Here is a 17,318-nt window from a genome sequence, read left to right as displayed (position 1 = left end):
CAGTCCAACTCTCACATCCATACATGACCACTGGAAAAACCATAGCCTTGACTAAACGGACCTTTGTTGGCAAAGTAATGTCTCTGCTTTTCAATTTATTACTATTTTTAAAAGTGGGATGACAGTATGGTTATCACACAATGGGATGATAGTTATGGTTTTTAATAGGGCCTTTTACTTTCAGAGATACATACTGAAACATTTTTATAGATGAAATAATGTCTGGGATTTGTTTTAAAATGAGTCAGGAAATAAACAAGTGAAGGTACAAATGAAACATAATTTCCCATGACAATAATTATTGAAGTTGGGTAATGGAGCTCTGCCAGGCTGGATGAAACACAAGCTGGAATCAAGATTGCCGGGAGAAAGATCAATAACCTCAGATATGCAGATGACACCACCCTTATGGCAGAAAGCGAAGAGGAACTGAAGACCCTCTTGATGAAAGAGAGGAGAGTGAAAAACCTGGTTGAATACTCAACATTCAAAAAACAAAGATCATGGCATCCAGTCCCATCACTTCATGGCAAATAGACGGGGAAACAGTGGAAACAGTGACAGACTCATTTGCTTGGGCTCCAAAATCACTGCAGTTGGTGACTGCAGCCATGAAAGTAAAAGACACTTGCTCCTTGGAAGGAAAGCTATGACCAACCTAGACAGCATATTAAAAAGCAGAGACATTACTTTGCTGATAAAGGTCCATCTAGTCAAAGCTATGGTTTTTCCAATAATCATGTATGGATGTGAGAAAGTGAAAGTGAAAGTTGTTCAGTCATGTCAACTCTTTGCAATCCCATGGACTATACAGTCTATGGAATTCTCCAGGCCAGAATACTGGAGTGGGGAGTCTTTCACTTCTCCAGGGGATCTTCCCATCTTCCCAGGGATTGAACCCAGATGTCCCACATTGCAGGTAGATTCTTTACCAGCTGAGCCACAAGGGAAATCCAAGAATACTGGAATAGGTAGCCTATCCCTTCTCCAGCAGATCTTCCTGACCCAGGAATCGAACCAGGGTCTCCTGCATTGCAGGTGGATTCTTTACCAACTGAGCTGATATGAGAATTAGACCATAAAGAAAGCTGAGCACTGAAGAATTGATGCTTTTGAACTGTGGTGTTGGAAAAGACTCTTGAGAGTCCCTAGGATGGCAAGGAGATCAAACCAGTCAATCCTAAAGGACATAACTGAGCGGCTGGACTGAACTGAATGGAGATATGAGAACTTATTGTAATCTAGTCTGTCCACCTTTGTGTATGTTGAAAATTTTCCATAAAAATATGTATTAATGAACATATTTCCATGTCAATATATGGAGATGTACTTCATGCTTTCTTTTTTTTTTTAATAGTGAAAACTTTTATATTTGGAATTAGCCAGATGGACTCAGTTTACATGATTCCGATTTTGTTGGCAAGATTCAAAGCATCATAGTCAGGAGCCAGTTGAACATATGCCTTCTTCTCTCCATCAGGCCTGATCAGGAGTTGACCTTAGCCACATCGATGTCATAGAACTTCTTCACAGCCTGTGTAATTTGGTGCTTGTCAGCCTTGACATCCACAATGAATACCAGTGTGTTGTAGTCTTCTATTTTCCTCATGGCTGACTCGGTGGTGAGGGGGAATCTGATGATGGCATAGCGGTCAAGTAGTCGGACACGACTGAAGCGACTTAGCAGCAGCAGCAGCAGCAGCAGGGGCACTCTTCCGAAGATATTTGGGCTGCCTCCTGAGCCACAGTGTTTGGCTGATGCCAGGAAGGTGGGTGACATCCGGATCTTCTTTTTTGGTGGATGTGGATGCCTTTGAATACTGCTTTCTTGGCCTTCAAAGCCTTTTGTTTGGCTTCGGCTTTAGAAGCGGCAGGGGCTTCCTTCTTTGCCTTCGCCACCATCTTCATGAAAAAAGGTTTCTGTATTTCATGCTTTTTAAGAGCTATATATACTTCCATACTTATATAAACAATTCCCTATTAGAGGATATTTGGATTGCTTTCAAAATATTTAATATTCTAAACAATGCTGTAGGAAATATCTTTGTCTCTGCTCATCCTAAAGGAAATCAGTCCTGAATATTCATTGGAAGGACTGATGCTGAAGCTGAAACTCCAATACTTTGGCTACCTGATGCGAAGAACTGACTCATTTGAAAAGACCCTGATGTTTGGAAAGATTGAAGGCCGGAGGAGAAGGGGACAACAGAGGATGAGATGGTTGGATGGCATCACCGACTCAGTGGACATGAGTTTGAGTAAACTGCAAGAGTTGGTGATGGACAGAGAGGCCTGGCTTGCTGCAGTCCATGGGATCGCAAAGAGTCAGACATGACTGAGCGACTGAACTGAACCGAACTGCCCAACTAGCCATTTCCTTAGAATAAATTTCTAGAAGTAAAAGTGTTAGGTCAAAGGATGTGAATGTTTTAGATTTTTATATACATGGAGAGATTGTTTTCCAGGAAAATTCTTGCACTTACTTATTTTCCCATACTTTCCCACACTTAAATATTGGTCACTAGCAATCCTTTCCTTTCTTATAAAAAAAGCTTTATTGCCATATAACTTTTATACCATCAAATTCACTCATTTCAAGAGTACAAGTCAATGATCTTTAGTACATTAGTTATAGTTATACAACCATAACTCTCTAAGTTATGCAACCATCACTCTATAGGTTATAGTTAGGCAACCATCTCCACAAATTAATTTTAGAATATTTTTATCACCCCATAAAGAAACTTAGTGTCCATTTACTGTCAACCCTTAGTTCTACTCCCAGCCCTATATGAACAGTAATCTACTTATCTCTATAGATTTGCCTTTTTTGGACATTTCATGAAAGTGAAATTATATACAATATATGTTCCACCTAGCATGCCTTTAAAGTTCATCCATGTTGTACTGTGTGTCAATATTTTGTTCCTTTTTATTGCTGAATAGTATCCTATTATGTGGATATGCCATATTTTGTTTATGCATTCATCAGTTAATTGACAACCGTAATGCTGTTTCCACTTTTTGGCTATTGTAAATAAGGCTGCTATGAATATTCACATGCAAGTCTTTGTGTGGGCCTGTGTTGTCATTTCTCTGGGTAGATACCTAGGAGTAGAATTGATGTGTCATATGAAAATTCTGTTGAACGTTTTGGATAACTGACAAACTGTTTTCCAAAAGACCTGCACCATTTTACATTCTCACCAGAAGTGTAAGAGGATTCTGACTTCTCCACATTCTGACCAATGTTTGTCTTTTTTTTTTTAAATAGGCATCCTAGTAGGCATGAAATGAAAGCTTATTTTGGTTTTTATTTGGGACCATATTAATAATCCCAAGACAAAAATATAGGTGATTTTAATCCTGTGGGATAAACCCTATGAAAGTAAAAGTCACTCAGTCATGTCCAACTCTGCAACCCCATGGACTATACAGTCCATAGAATTCTCCAGGCCAGAACACTGGAGTGGATAGCCTTTCTCTTCTCCAGGGGATCTTCCCAACCCAGGGATCGAACCAAAGTCTCCCGGACTACAGTCAGATTCTTTACCAGCTGAGCCACAAGGGAAGCCCAAGAATACTGGAGTGGGTAGCCTATCTATTATCCAGCAGATCTTCCCGACCCAGGAATAGAACCAGGGTCTCGTGCATTGCAGGCAGATTCTTTACCAACTGAGCTATCAGGGAAGCCCTGGGGTAAATCCGATAGCAACAGTAACAACAACAACAGTCATCATTTTTACTGACCCCTGACTCTGAACTTTATTCTCATTTAATCTTCCGAACCACTCTATGAGGCAGATACTACTTTTAAGATGAGTAAACAATTTCCAGATCAGGAAGCCAAGGCTTTGGTAAAGATAAGCACAGACAGTTGTGTAGCACAAAGGAGGGGTCCTCATTTAGACTGTGGGGTTCAGGGAAGGAGTTTTGGAGGGGACAACCTCTCATTTGAAAACTGAGTTACACGTAGGTGGTACCAGGCCTTGTTGAAGAAGTGCTGCCTTTCTAGGCATAGGAAAAGCAGGCACAAGGGCTCGTGAGTTGGGGGAGCTATTGTGGCTGTTCTCTCCCCTGAACCAGCATCCAGTTCCAGAATTCCCAGGACAAGCATCTGTCCCCTGCCAGCTCTGCCTGTTTCTCCCCAAGGCCCCTTTGTCATCTTGTAGACCAGACCCTGCAACCAAACTACCCTTTGAGAATAAGGGGTTACTCCAAATACTGCCCAGCCCCTGGGAATGGATGACCTGTCACACTCACAGGGTGGCCTGAGTAAGATCAGCATGTCCAGCTGCCAACACCAAAGCCAGACTGGAAGTCATGCATGTATGTATGCATGTGGGGTCTTCTTGGTAAGCCACACCCTCCCCCAGCCCCAGAATCTCCACCTTGAGGTTTACTCCAGGGAATCAAAATTTCCCTTCTAAAATATAAACAACCCTTGCAAAGGGACACTTCAGCCCTTAACTCCTTAGGACAAATTGTATGAGTTATTTTATAGAGAATAATGAGAAAGATACCTTCTCTATTTCAACAAGTGTTCATGGAGCAGCTATTTTGTGCTAGCTCCTATGCTATCAACACTGGGCACCAAGATGTAAAGGAGATAAAGCTCCAGCCCTCATAGAGCTCACATCCTAATGAAGGAGTGTTTAAAGTTACTGTAACCAGGTAACAACTGCTGCTGCTACTGCTAAGTCACTTCAGTCGTGTCCGTCTCTGTGCGATCCCATAGACGGCAGCCCTCCAGGCTGCCCTGTCCCTGGGATTCTCCAGGCAAGAACACTGGAGTGGGTTGCCATTTCCTTCTCCAGTGCAGGACAGTGAAAAGTGAAAGGGAAGTCGCTCAGTCGTGTCCAACTCTTAGTGAACCCATGGACTGCAGCCTACCAGGCTCCTCTGTCCATGGGACTTTCCAGGCAAGAGTACTGGAGTGGGGTGCCATTGCCTTCTCCGACCATGTAACAAATTACCCCAAAATTCAGTGAAGTAATAATTTAATATGCTCATGGATTTCCCAGGTCAGAAATTCAGACAGGGTACAGAGTAGATGGCTTATCTCTGCTCTGCCATATCTAGGGCTTCTGCTGGAAGCTCTCTATGTGTGGTGGTTGGCCCTGGCAGACTGAGTCCCTAACTGGGGCCAGAGGCTGAATATTTGAATGTAAAGGGAAGAAGAGTGCCCTGAGGATGAGACTCTGAAAGGTACTGTGGCACTATAATAACAGCTCATGTTTCTTTTTAATAATTTTATTTATTTAAGTATTTATTTTTGGCTGTATTGTGTCTTTGTTGCTGTGCAGGCTACTCTCTAGTTGAGGTAAGCAGGCATCTCATTTCAGAGGCTTCTCTTGTTGCAGAGCACGGGCTCTAGGGCACACACTTCAGTAATTGAGGCACATGGGGTCAGTAGTTGTGGTTCCCAGGCTCTAGAGCACAGGCTCCTTAGTTGTGGTGCAGGTACACAGGATTAGTTGCTCTGTGGCATGTGGGATCCTCTCAGACCGGAGATGGAACCCATGTCTCCTGCATTGACAGGCAGATTCTTTACCACTGAGCCACCACGGAAATCCCTCAGCTCATGTTTATTAAGTGCTTCAGTTCAGTCAGTCAGTTCAGTTCAGTCACTCAGTTGTGTCCGACTCTGCGAGCCCATGAATCGCAGCACGCCAGGTCTCCCTGTAGATCACCAACTCCCGGAGTTCACTCAGACTCATGTCCATCGAGTCAGTGATGCTTGGAGAAGACTCTTGAGAGTCCCTTGGACTGCAAGGAGATCCAACCAGTCCATTCTGAAGGAGATCAGCCCTGGGATTTCTTTGGAAGGAATGATGCTAAAGCTGAAACTCCAGTACTTTGGCCACCTCATGCGAAGAGTTGACTCATTGGAAAAGACTCTGATGCTGGGAGGGATTGGGGGCAGGAGGAGAAGCGGACGACAGAGGATGAGATGGCTTAGTATGTGCCAAATATAGGGAAGACATCCCATGTAACCCAGGAAACTGGGTGAAAATGGAGCTCCAATAAAAAAATTTTTTAATTACTCAAATAATTTTTTTAAACTATGTGTTTTCTTTTCATAAAGAGAAGCATACTGTTTTTTGCTTCAACTTGCTGTTTTACATGTCAATATATCAGGGACATCTTTACATGTTACATTCAGAACTATACTTTTCTTTTTAAAGACTATAGAATCTTTCATAGTAAGGATTCTATCATAGGTAATTTAATTAATCCCCTATTGAAGGAGAAAATTAAGGTTAATTTTTCTTGACACATTTGTAGGATAAATCCTAGATGTATTATTACTGGATGAAAGGATATGCAAATTTAAATTTTCAGTAGGTATTGCCAAATTATTTGCTAAGGAGGCCATAAGATTTACACTCTCTACCAACAGTATTAATAAGTAAGACCACATGTTTCCCTACACCCAACAACATCCCTCATCACAAATGGGTTAGGTATACCTTTTCGTATGCTTTTTGGCCACTTATATTTTATGCTCAGACACCTGCATGTCTATATCTCTCAAGCTGGTGTCTTCATTTGTAAAAATGGGATTGTAGACAGGTGGGAATCCCAAGTGTGAAAATTACAAAATCAAGAATGAATGACCCCTCCTACACTGTTGATGGGAATTACGTTGGTACAGCCGCTATGGAAAACAGCATGGAGATTCCTTGAAAAACTACAAAAAAAAAGAGAAAGAGTTATATGAGTCAGCAATCCTACTCCCAGGCATATATCCAGAAAAGTCAGAAGCTCTAATTTGAAAAGATACACACACCCCAGTGTTCATAGCAGTACTTTTTATAATAGCCAAGACATGGAAGCAACCTGAATGTCCTTCAGGTTGAATGAATGTATAAAGGAGATGCGATATATACACAATGGAATATTACTCAGCCATAAAAATAATGAAATAATGCCATTTGCAGTGATATGGCTGGACCAGAGATTATCATACTAAGTAAAGTAAGTCAGACAGAGAAAAGCAAATATCATAGAAATCACTTACATGTGGAATCAAAAAATAATTAAAGTGAACTTATTTATAAAACAGAAATAGACTCATAGACATAGAAAACAAACTTACGGCTACCAAACGGGACATGCAGAGAGGGATAAATTAGGAATTTGGCATTAACAGGTACACACTACTATGTGTAAAATAGATAAACCACAAGGACCTACTTTATAGCACAGGGAACTACATCTTGTACCTATAATGGTAAAGAATCTGAAAAAGAGTAACTGAATCACTTTGCTATATACCTGAAACATTGTAAATTACCTATACTTCAATTGAAAAAAAGAAAAGAACGGGGCTTTCCTGATGGTCCAGTGGTTAAGAATCTGCCTTGCAATGCAATGGACACCGGTTCATTCCCTGATTCAGGAAGATCCCACGTGCTGAGGAGAAACTAAGCCTGTGAGCCACAATTACTCAGACTGCCTGATGAAACTACTGAAACCTGGGTGCCTAGAGCCTGTGCTACCCAACAAGAGAAGCCACTGCAATGAGAAGCCTGCACACCACAACGAAGAGTAACTGCACTCACTGAAACTAGAGAAAGCCTGCATGCAGCAATGAAGACCCAGCGTGCATCCAAAAAAAAAATTAAATAAATAAATCTTTAAAAAAAAAAAATGAAGGGCAATGCTTGTGCAGTCCCTGCCTTCTTACCCCCTACCCTGCAGATGAGAACTGCGCACAAGATGGCTCCCTTTTTGAATAAAGCCCCTGGCCCTGAAGGGAGGACACTAGGGACTTCTGCCGACTTGAGCCTTATTTGTAACTCATTGGAAGCTCCCACTGATGGTAGCCAGTGACAAACAGCATCCACTTTCATCTGTAAGAAGTTGACACAGCTTTATGTCAACTTAAAAAACACAACTTATGTGTTTAATGTTACAGATTAAACACAAGAATCCTTGAGAGGCCTTGAGGAAGGCTCTAAAAGTGGGCCCACCCAGTCCCTCCTTGAAAGTGTGTGTCCAAGAGGCAGAGTTACCCACCGGATGGAGGTTTTGCCCCCACTGCCATTTACTTTGCTGCATAGTATTGCACCAGTGGCTTCCCCAACTCTGAACACAGCTTCTTTACCTGGGGATAATAATAGCACTGACCCAATGGGATTGCTGCAGAATCTGGTGAATTCATGTGCCAGGCACCAGGCACGTAACTAGGTAGTTATTATTATTCTTACAGGTCTCTGACAGAAGGTTTCTAACCTCTCTGTAAGTAGCTTCAGCTTCCCTGGTAGCTCAGATGGTAAAGAATATGCCCGCAATGCAGGAGACCTGGGTTTGATCCTTAAGTCAGGAAGATCCTCTGGAGAAGGGAATGACTACCCACTCCAGTAGTCTTGCCTGGAGAACCCCATGGACAGAGGAGCCTGGGGGACTACAGTCCATGGGGTCGCAAAGAGTCAGACAGGACCGAGTGACTCACACGCACATACACACATACACACACGTAGCTCTCTTACATTGCTGTCAGTGGGTAAATAAAATCCCTCTGTAGTCTAATCTCATCCCTCCTACTGCTGATTCAGCTCCTTCACTTGAGTTCTGTAGCTAGGGAAGATTATTTTTAAGACCCTCTGTAACTTACTCTTTTCCCTCTGGTTCCAGGCACAGTCTGTCAAACACCCTTGGGAAGAGACGGAGGCATGAGAGGCGGTGGTGCTCACAGCAGCACCTCCCATTCTTTCTTTGCCCACACCTGTGTCTGGAGATTACATGCTATCTGCTGGCGTGGGGAGAGGAGAACATTCTCACCTGGCCCAGCTTCTGCATGTGGCTTTCACCGAGTTCTACCTGGATCTTGATTTATTTTTGCCATGCTGTGTGGCATGTGGGGTCTTAGTTCCCCAACCAGGGATCCTAAAATGGGAGCTCAGAGGCTTAACCACCAGACCACCAGGGAAGTGCCCCACCTGGTCTTTAAACTTTGCCTAACAAAGCCCTAGGGCGACTATTGACCCCTTCCAGAGAAAGAGGGGGTGGGTGATGGGGCTAGGTTTAGGATTGGGCCTCTGCCTATTGCTTAATAATCATCATAAAGGCCTTTCTGGCCTTGGAGCTTTCTGAGGGGCTTTCATATTCAAGATGCTCAGGCCTCCTTTGATCCCTCTCCCTCCAGTGGTGGACCAGTAATACATAACAGTGGCCTCTTGTTACTGAGCACAGAGCACAGAAGGGACCATACCTTTAGCACCTGGTAATAATAATAGCTAGCATTGATTGAGTACTTAATAGGTACCAAATCCCTCACAACTATTCTGGGAAGAAGATACTGTCACAGACAAGGAAAAGAAGGCAGAAGGTCCTTAACAGTTCAAAATTATGGCAACCAAAGGGCCCGATTGGCATTTGAAGTCCTGCTGGGATTCTGAAACCAGTATGCGTCACCTCCCTGCAGCCTGCACTTCCAAACCTGTCAGTCCTCTTCCTTCTGCAGTGCTGCAGCTTCCCCTGACCTCCTCTTACCAGGAACTTTTTTCCAGGCCCCTCTCTCACCTCCAGGACACCCACTGGTATTTTCAGTACCCTCCATCGTCTATCGTTGTCCCTCCAATTATTTAAGACACTTCTGGGGTCACAAAGCGATCCCTCCCAGTCCAGCCACCCCTCCATCCTTTCTGGGGCACGCGCATGCAGGCACATGCTTGCACACCCCCTGTTCCCCATCTCCAACAAAACAGGCTACAGCCATTACAAATTGTGCAGCAGCAGGTTGTAGTGACAGAAACAAATGTTTAGAATGTCTTTTATTTAACTTTTCATAGTTTTGAAGAAAATGATAAAACATTAAATATTTCTTGCTGTTGCTTATCTGTGGTTTCTGATTTATTTGCGAATGATCATGTATTAATCCTGTAGTAAAGGGAGAAAAGCCCATATTTGGAAAAACTTGGGTAGAGATGGGAGTTAATGGTCTTTGACTGGCTTTATATTTACCCTCTGATGGATTCTTGCCTCCCATGGCCCAATAAACTCCAGAGTAAGAAGCCCCAGCAGATTTAAACTTTTGGGTCAAAAGAAAAGCAGTAGCAAGAAAGAACACCCAAGAACCTTGGTAGTCTCTTTTTTAATACTCTTTGGTGTTAGCAGTTGTATCTCTGATGACCTGGAGAGTCAGGGACATGATCCTGGCAGTGCCAATAGGGGGCTGGGGAGAGGGAGTCCCCTCTCTTTCTCTGATACGGATAATTGATGCCTTTTAATTCTTATGCAGGTAGACCTCCAAAACAAGTTTCCCAGAAGCCCCCTTCCACAAAATGGGTCCCTTGTTGTTCCCTGGTACACCAAGGGCTGAGCTACCTCCTCCAGAGTTTCCAGCCCCTCCCATGTTATCCTCCTGCCATTTCTCCAGCTCTCCTCCTTCACTGTCCTTAGTTCAGAAGATGAACTCAGATGGTAAAGCATCTGAACTGCAATGCATTTCGATCCTTGGGTGGACAATCCCCTGGAGAAGGGAATGGCTACCCACTCCACTATTCTTGCCTGGAGAATTCCATGGACAGAGAAACCTGGTGAGCTACAGTCCATGAAGTCACAAAGAGCTGGACAAGATTGAGGGACTAACACTTCCAGTTTCAGGCATGTTAGAGCTCTGGGGTCATTGTAGGGTATGTGACAGGCAGGCTTTTGAGATGAGTCTCAGATGGCATCTGGGGTTTTCCTGGTGGCTCAGTCAGTAAAGAATCCGCCTGCAATGCAAGAGTCCCAGGTTTAATCCTTGGGTTGGGAAGATCCCCTGGAGAAGGGAATGGCAACCCATTCCAATATTCTTGCCTGGGAAATCCCATGGACAGTCGAGCCTGGCGGGCCGCAGTCCATGGGGTCGCACAAGTCGGACACGACTTAGTGACTAAACCACCACCATCAGATGGCAAAGAGAGTCTTAGCAGGTAGGAAAAATGGGAAAGAGTCTATAGGCCAAGGCACAGAGGAATCTATAATAAAGCCAAAGGATGGGAAGTGAAAGAAATGAGACTGAAAGGCCCTTACAGGCCAAGCTAAAGGTTTGAATGGGATCCTGAGGGCAGTTGGAAGTCACTGAAGAGTTTGGGCTAGTGAGTATATACCAGAAACACAAAGAGAAGTGTTAAATAGCTGACATTTATTGACCACCTGCTTTGTAATGAAAAGAGTTTATTTCATTTAGTCTTACCAACAATTTTATGAACTAGTATTATTTCCATATGATTTTAAGGGAAACTAGAGTATGGGACGGAGAAGGCAATGGCACCCCACTCCAGTACTCTTGCCTGGAAAATCCCATGGATGGAGGAGCCTGGTAGGCTGCAATCCATGGGGTCACTAGGAGTCGGACACAACTGAACGACTTAGCAGCAGCAGCAGCAGAGTATGGGAAGATTGTTTTCTCAAGCCATAGCAAGGTGCTGATCCCAGAATCTATTCCTTTAATTGTCATGCTATCAGACCTGAGAAAGGGCAGGGATCAGTGAAGAGTCCTGGAGATGACTGGGAGACAGAATGAACCACTGGACTCCACGACTGCCTGGACGTGGAAGTGAGGATGAAAACCTCTCAAGGATGATGCCCAGTTTTGCACACCTAGGAAACACATGCAAAAGCACACATTCTCTGGGCCAAAGTACAGAGATGAGAGCCAGAGCCAGCCAGTCAGCGGACCCATTCTGATGGGTTGGCCGTGTCCACAGGGAAGGCCCAAATCAGCCACACAAGGGGCGCTATAGCAGGAGCAAGCGGCCTGCCTCCCTGGTCCTTTCCCAGTGCTAGCCAAGCAGCAGGAGGGGCTGAGGGATGCTTGGAGCAGGGCCATCTAGCAGAGCCCGGGCCCTTAGCAACTAAGCCCCATGAGGGGACTGCACAGAAGCATGCCAGGAATGGCAGCTGCTGGGGCGGGTCACCAGAGGGATGGAGGAAGGGTATGGACCCAGCTGCAGGCCAGGCCTCTCTGGTGGTCTTTGTCTTACTATGGATGAGGGATGCACCAGGCTGTGTGGTTTCCCCGACTCTGGGGTTCCTGAGGGGTTGTACCTTCCCTACCCTTAGGCATCAGACATTGACAATATGATCTGACCTCTCTGACCCTTCAGATTCCACATTGAATCCCTTTGTTATCCAGCTCAGGTCTTTTTGCTTGAAATACAGCAAAGCCACTCTACTGATACTTGATTTCAGTGAAGGACATTACAGTGTTTCCTGCAGGGCATCAAACAAGAAGAACCAGGTGGCTAGTACTCAAAAGGCCCAAACTCCCCAGTAGCTTTCGGGCAAGGGTTTTAAAAGGTAACGAGAAGGGGTGAACGTTACAGGGAGTATAATCAGCTCCTGGACACTTTTCTGAATGGCTGGTGGTGAGGTAACAGGTGATGCTTCAGGAATCTCAATCATTAGCCTTCTGGTTCCAATCAGTCTGGAGTCTACATGCTTGCGGGCAGCATGTCATCATCATCCTCCACTGGGTGGGAGTCTGAGTTTCTGCAGAACAACTCACATTTTTGTCTATATCCCTTCAGACTCATTACTCTAGTCATAACTGCTTGAGTCTGCTCTTTGGAACTCAGGGAAGGCCAAACAAGAAATGGGGGCTTGTACCTGGGAAGGCCCCGCAGGGTCCTGCTCAGTTTCAGTCTTCCCTTTTCTTTGATAGTCCTCAATGCTGAGGGGGACAGGGATGGGACAAGAAAGGGAATAAAGCTTTGGACAGAGAGGGTAATCATAAATTCAGCAAGGGAACTGGGTTTTAGGGATTCCTCACACTCCTTGGACTTCCTGTACCGGGTTTTGGCCCCTCACCACCCATTTCCTTGCCCTCTGGCCACCTCATTTCCCTTATCTCACAGGTAGCCCATTACCAGGTCCTGTGGTTGCTCCTGCCTGCCTCCCTCTTCTCCCAAATTCAGCCACTTCTCTGGCCCCACTGCCTTTTTCTCAATTCAGGCCAACACCCACTCAAGGCTGGAAGGTCACATCAGCCAGCGGTCCTGTCCTCTTTCTACACTGCAGCTGGAGGAGGGATCATTGCAGAGATTCTTGTTGTTCCCTGGATGAAAGCTCTTCAGTGGCCTTCTGATTCCTTTGGTATAAAGACTAACCTCATCGGGCTGACCCACCAGCCTTTCACAGCCTGGTCCCTGCGATCCCCAGCCTGTCTTCCGCAATGTCTCCCTCACATGCTGAGCCATAGCCCCACCCACTTCAGAATCACTAGTGGAGCTTGTTAAATGTGAAGATTCTGGATCCCCACCCCCAAGTCCACCAAATCAGAATCCCTGAGACTGGCACCCCTGTCTAATAAGCCTCCCATGATTGAAACCTACTTCTTGCAACTCCTCCAAAAGCTAGGGCTCTTGTAACAAATTCAACAAAACCTTTTAAAATGGTCCACATCAAAAATAAAAATCTCAAAAAAAAAAAAAAAAAAGAAGAAGCTAAGACTCTCTTTCCTCCTGGGCTGTACACAGCTTCCTCTTGCCCGGTGACTATACCTCCTCCACTTCCTTCATACTGAGTTTAAAGGTCACCTCCTTCCGGCCCTAGGCTTACTCCTAAAACAACACTTATTAAGTGGAATTTTGCCTGTCTGCTTCTTTGTCCCCACTCCTATCCCCAACCAGAATGTAACCTCCTATGGTACAGTGCCTGGCACAGAGAAGGGACTCAATAAATACTTCCTGAGTCCCAAATGAATGAATATCTGGGCATATTCCAAGCTCAAGGATCTGGCATGGTGCAGGAAGAGAGAAGAGTAACCAAGAATAAACTGGCCCTGAAGATGGAGAAGTGGAAGTATCCAGGGGTTAGAAAGTAGGGGTCCTTCCTGTTCCCTCAAGCTGCTACTCAGAGGGGTCTGATTAAGGGCACAAGCCCCTCCCAAGGATGCCAAGGAGAACCTATGTTGGTGGATCACCTTTCTTCTCTGTGGCCTTAAGAACCCACCCAGGCTCTTCTGCTGGGGGTTTTGAGTCCCCCCTACCCCTGTGCCCGGAGAAGGCAATGGCACCCCACTCCAGTACTTTTGCCTGGAAAATCCCATGGATGGAGGAGCCTGGTGGGCTGCGGTCCATGGGGTCGCTAAGAGTCGGACACGACTGAGCGACTTCACTTTCACTTTTCACTTTCATGCATTGGAGAAGGAAATGGCAACCCACTCCAGTGTTCTTGCCTGGAGAATCCCAGGGACAGGGGAGCCTGGTGGGCTGCCGTCTCTGGGGTCGCACAGAGTCGGACACGACTGAAGCAACTTAGCAGCAGCAGCAGCAGCAACCCCTGTGCCACCCAGGGGAGCTGGGGATGGCATCTTGGTACTCCAGCAGCACTTTGTCTCTCTTGGCTTTTTGATCCATCAGAAAAATCTCAAACCAGTCCAGACAAGTGACTCATTACAGCTTTAAGGAATGAAAGCTGCAAAGCCAGCCTCCGATAGCAGCATGTAGAGAAGACGCTAAGAGAAACCAGTCAGCAGATGCCCTCTAGAGCCAAAAAGAGGTCTTCTCTGTGTCCCAGGGCTTCTCTGGACACAGAATCAAGGTATTCTGCCCTCTGTGCTCAAAGATGTCTCCATCTAGTTGTAGGAAGGACTTGCTGCTAATTCGCTACAGTCGTGTCCAATTCTGTGCGACCCCAGAGAAGGCAGCCCACCAGGCTCCCCTGTCCCTGGGATTCTCCAGGCAAGAACACTGGAGCGGGTTGCCATTCCCTTCTCCAATGCATGAAAGTGAAAAGTGAAAGTGAAGTCGCTCAGTCCTGTCCGACTCTTAGCAACCCCATGGACTGCAGCCCACCAGGCTCCTCCGTCCATGGGATTCTCCAGGCAAGAGTACTGGAGTGGGGTGCCATTGCCTTCTCCACTGGCTCTTAATTACAACAGCAATAACAGCTGTCATTCTTACTGAAAGCTTGCGTGTGTGCATGCTAAGTTGCTTCAGTCGTGTTCGACTATGCGACCCTATGGACTGCAGCCTGCCAGGCTCCTCTGTCCATGGGATTCTCCAGGCAAGAATACTGGAGTGGGTTGCCATGCTCTCCTCCAGGGGATAAACCCAACCAGGTTTGTCCCTAACCCAGGGATCAAACCCACATGTGTTAAGTCTAACCTGCATTGGCAGGAGAGTTCTTTACTACTAACGCCACCTGGGAAGCCCACTGAATGCTTACCCTGTGCCAAACATTGTTCTAAGCATTTGTCTAGCAGCCTCTCTCACACCTCAAACAATCCCTTTGCAGATTAGGAAACTGAGGCTCAGGGAGGTTAAGCCCATCCATACAGTGGAAGGGATGGATATAAAGCAGAGTGGTTGAGAGGAGGGCTCTGGGTGGGTTGGGAGGTGATGCACACTCATTTCTTCAGTTGAAAGGAAAGGCATGTATGTGCTGGGGGTGCGGGAGTGTCATAAGGTAACGGGAAAGCCCTGCTTGCCAGGCTAAGGTGCTTGTTGTAATCACTCCTCTAGGCTCCATACCAACTGTTCCTTTCCTCTGTTTCTATGTTAGGTAGTCAAATGCTATGATTTGACCTAAGGAACTGGACCTGGGAGTCCTGGCCCTGCTACATTCTGGCTGTGGGACCTTAAGCAGGTTCCTGCCCTCTCTGTGCCTCATTGTCTTTGCCCTGAAAGGAGCTTTATTCGGGAACTTCCAAATCAGCCCATGGGTCTCTATTCATAGCTTCATAGGACAATTAAGCTTAGATGCAGGAGCAACTTTTATTAATAATTAACTTTAGCCTTTTCCCAAAATAGACCCTTCCCCTACCTCATATGTTCCCCTAGGACACAGGACAGGCACAGAGGAGGGAGGCAAAAGAGAGAGCAGAGACCGTTTTGTCTGTACTTCCCTGAACGGATGAAATGTCTGGCCCCCTCCTGTAGTCCAGGTTGGTCCACCTGCTTAGATCTCCAGATCAGAGAGAGACAGCATCTCTTCTTCCTCTTTACTGTCTGTGTTCATCCATTCATCCATTCATTCCTCAAAAGCCAGGTCTCCCCCAGTCCAAGCACTGTATAGGACAGCTATGAAGCAGATGGACAGGACAGGTAGATGATGGGCTTGCTTTTGTCCTAGTCCAGCTGGCCACCAGGTGTCACCAGTGCCAGCCACACAGCCTCCCTCAGGCCTGAGAAGAAAAGTGGGGCTGGGATGGGGAAGTGTGAACCCGTGAAAACACCCAGCTCTGCTCAGCCAGCCTGGATCAGAAGCAAGTTCCTCAAGTGCAAAAATAATCCACTTCCTTGCCCCTCCCTCACCAGAAAGACACCCTCATGATTTCCCCAGCAGCCCAGCTTGCTTGGGATATTGGCAACTCATAACCTCTGCTCAGTCTGGAATTCTCTCTACAGCCCATCCCTCACAGCGAGCCCGCCAGACTTCTTGTAAACCCTTTTGGTGACCACTGGTTACCACTTTTCAGGTGAGACAGGCTGGAATCTGGGACCCTTTACTGCAGTTCCTACACCTGGACAAACTTCTCCTTGAGCAACAGAATATCAAGAAACTATAAGGGACTGAAAATAACTGTGTGCACCTGCAGCTGGGGCAAATTGTGAACAAGATACAAAAAAACCAAAATCCAACTGCCACTTCTGGGGTTCAGGGAGCAAAAGCAGCATACTGTGAATGATTCCTGCACATGGAGCCACCCAGCGGGTGGGCAGACCACCTAAGCCAGTGCGCCCCAACCTTTTTGGCACCAGGGACCAGTTTCGTGGAAGACAACATTTCCAGGACCGGAGATGGGGCATGGCTGTGGAATGATTCAGGCACATTACATTTATTGTGCACTTTATTTCTATTATTATTATATCAGCTCCACCTCAGATCATCAGGCATGAGATCCTGGAGGTTGGGGACCCCCAACCTAAGCCATCCCTCTGGCCTGACCCACAAATTTGCCCATACCGTCACTTTATTTAAGGGACCAGCTGCTTCCCCACCTCCCCACTACCCCACCTTCCCCTTCCTCATTCCCTCTTACACCCCCATTCCCATCCACTACCACCCCCCCACACCCTCCCCCACCCCAACTGAGGGGAGTAAGCAAGACAATCCATTATTTGTTTTCACTCCCTCCTGCTATAGCATCGGTCCCAGTAAAGCTTTGCCTGCATTTTTCCTCTGGCCTCTTATCAATTTCTATTGATTAAAGATTCCAAGAACCGGGGTCAGTAACACAGGTAGCCTTTATTATTAGAAGATCCTTCCTGACTTAGAACCAAAACTTGACAATCACTTTGTCCTTGTTTTGCCTTCTGTAGGTCAGAAGAAAAGAGCTCTTTGGCTGCATACAGCACTTCAGGCATTAGAAGAGATTT

General features: G+C 45.9%; 1 long non-coding RNA gene across 1 annotated transcript; it reads right to left on the bottom strand.

Moving 5' to 3' along the window:
- Positions 1 to 5,580: 5,580 nt before the first annotated feature.
- On the bottom strand, positions 5,581 to 8,729 carry LOC129642225 (uncharacterized). The gene is made up of 3 exons (XR_008709563.1): positions 8,624 to 8,729; positions 6,474 to 6,694; positions 5,581 to 5,906 (listed from the first exon to the last, which is right to left on the bottom strand). It is a non-coding gene; the product is annotated as an uncharacterized LOC129642225 (long non-coding RNA).
- Positions 8,730 to 17,318: the final 8,589 nt, after the last annotated feature.

The sequence above is a fragment of the Bubalus kerabau genome, chromosome 1 (genome assembly GCF_029407905.1).
Source record: "Bubalus kerabau isolate K-KA32 ecotype Philippines breed swamp buffalo chromosome 1, PCC_UOA_SB_1v2, whole genome shotgun sequence".
NCBI lineage: Eukaryota > Metazoa > Chordata > Mammalia > Artiodactyla > Bovidae > Bubalus > Bubalus kerabau.
Note: the sequence above shows the minus strand (reverse complement) of the source record. Positions and strands in the feature narration are given on the sequence as shown.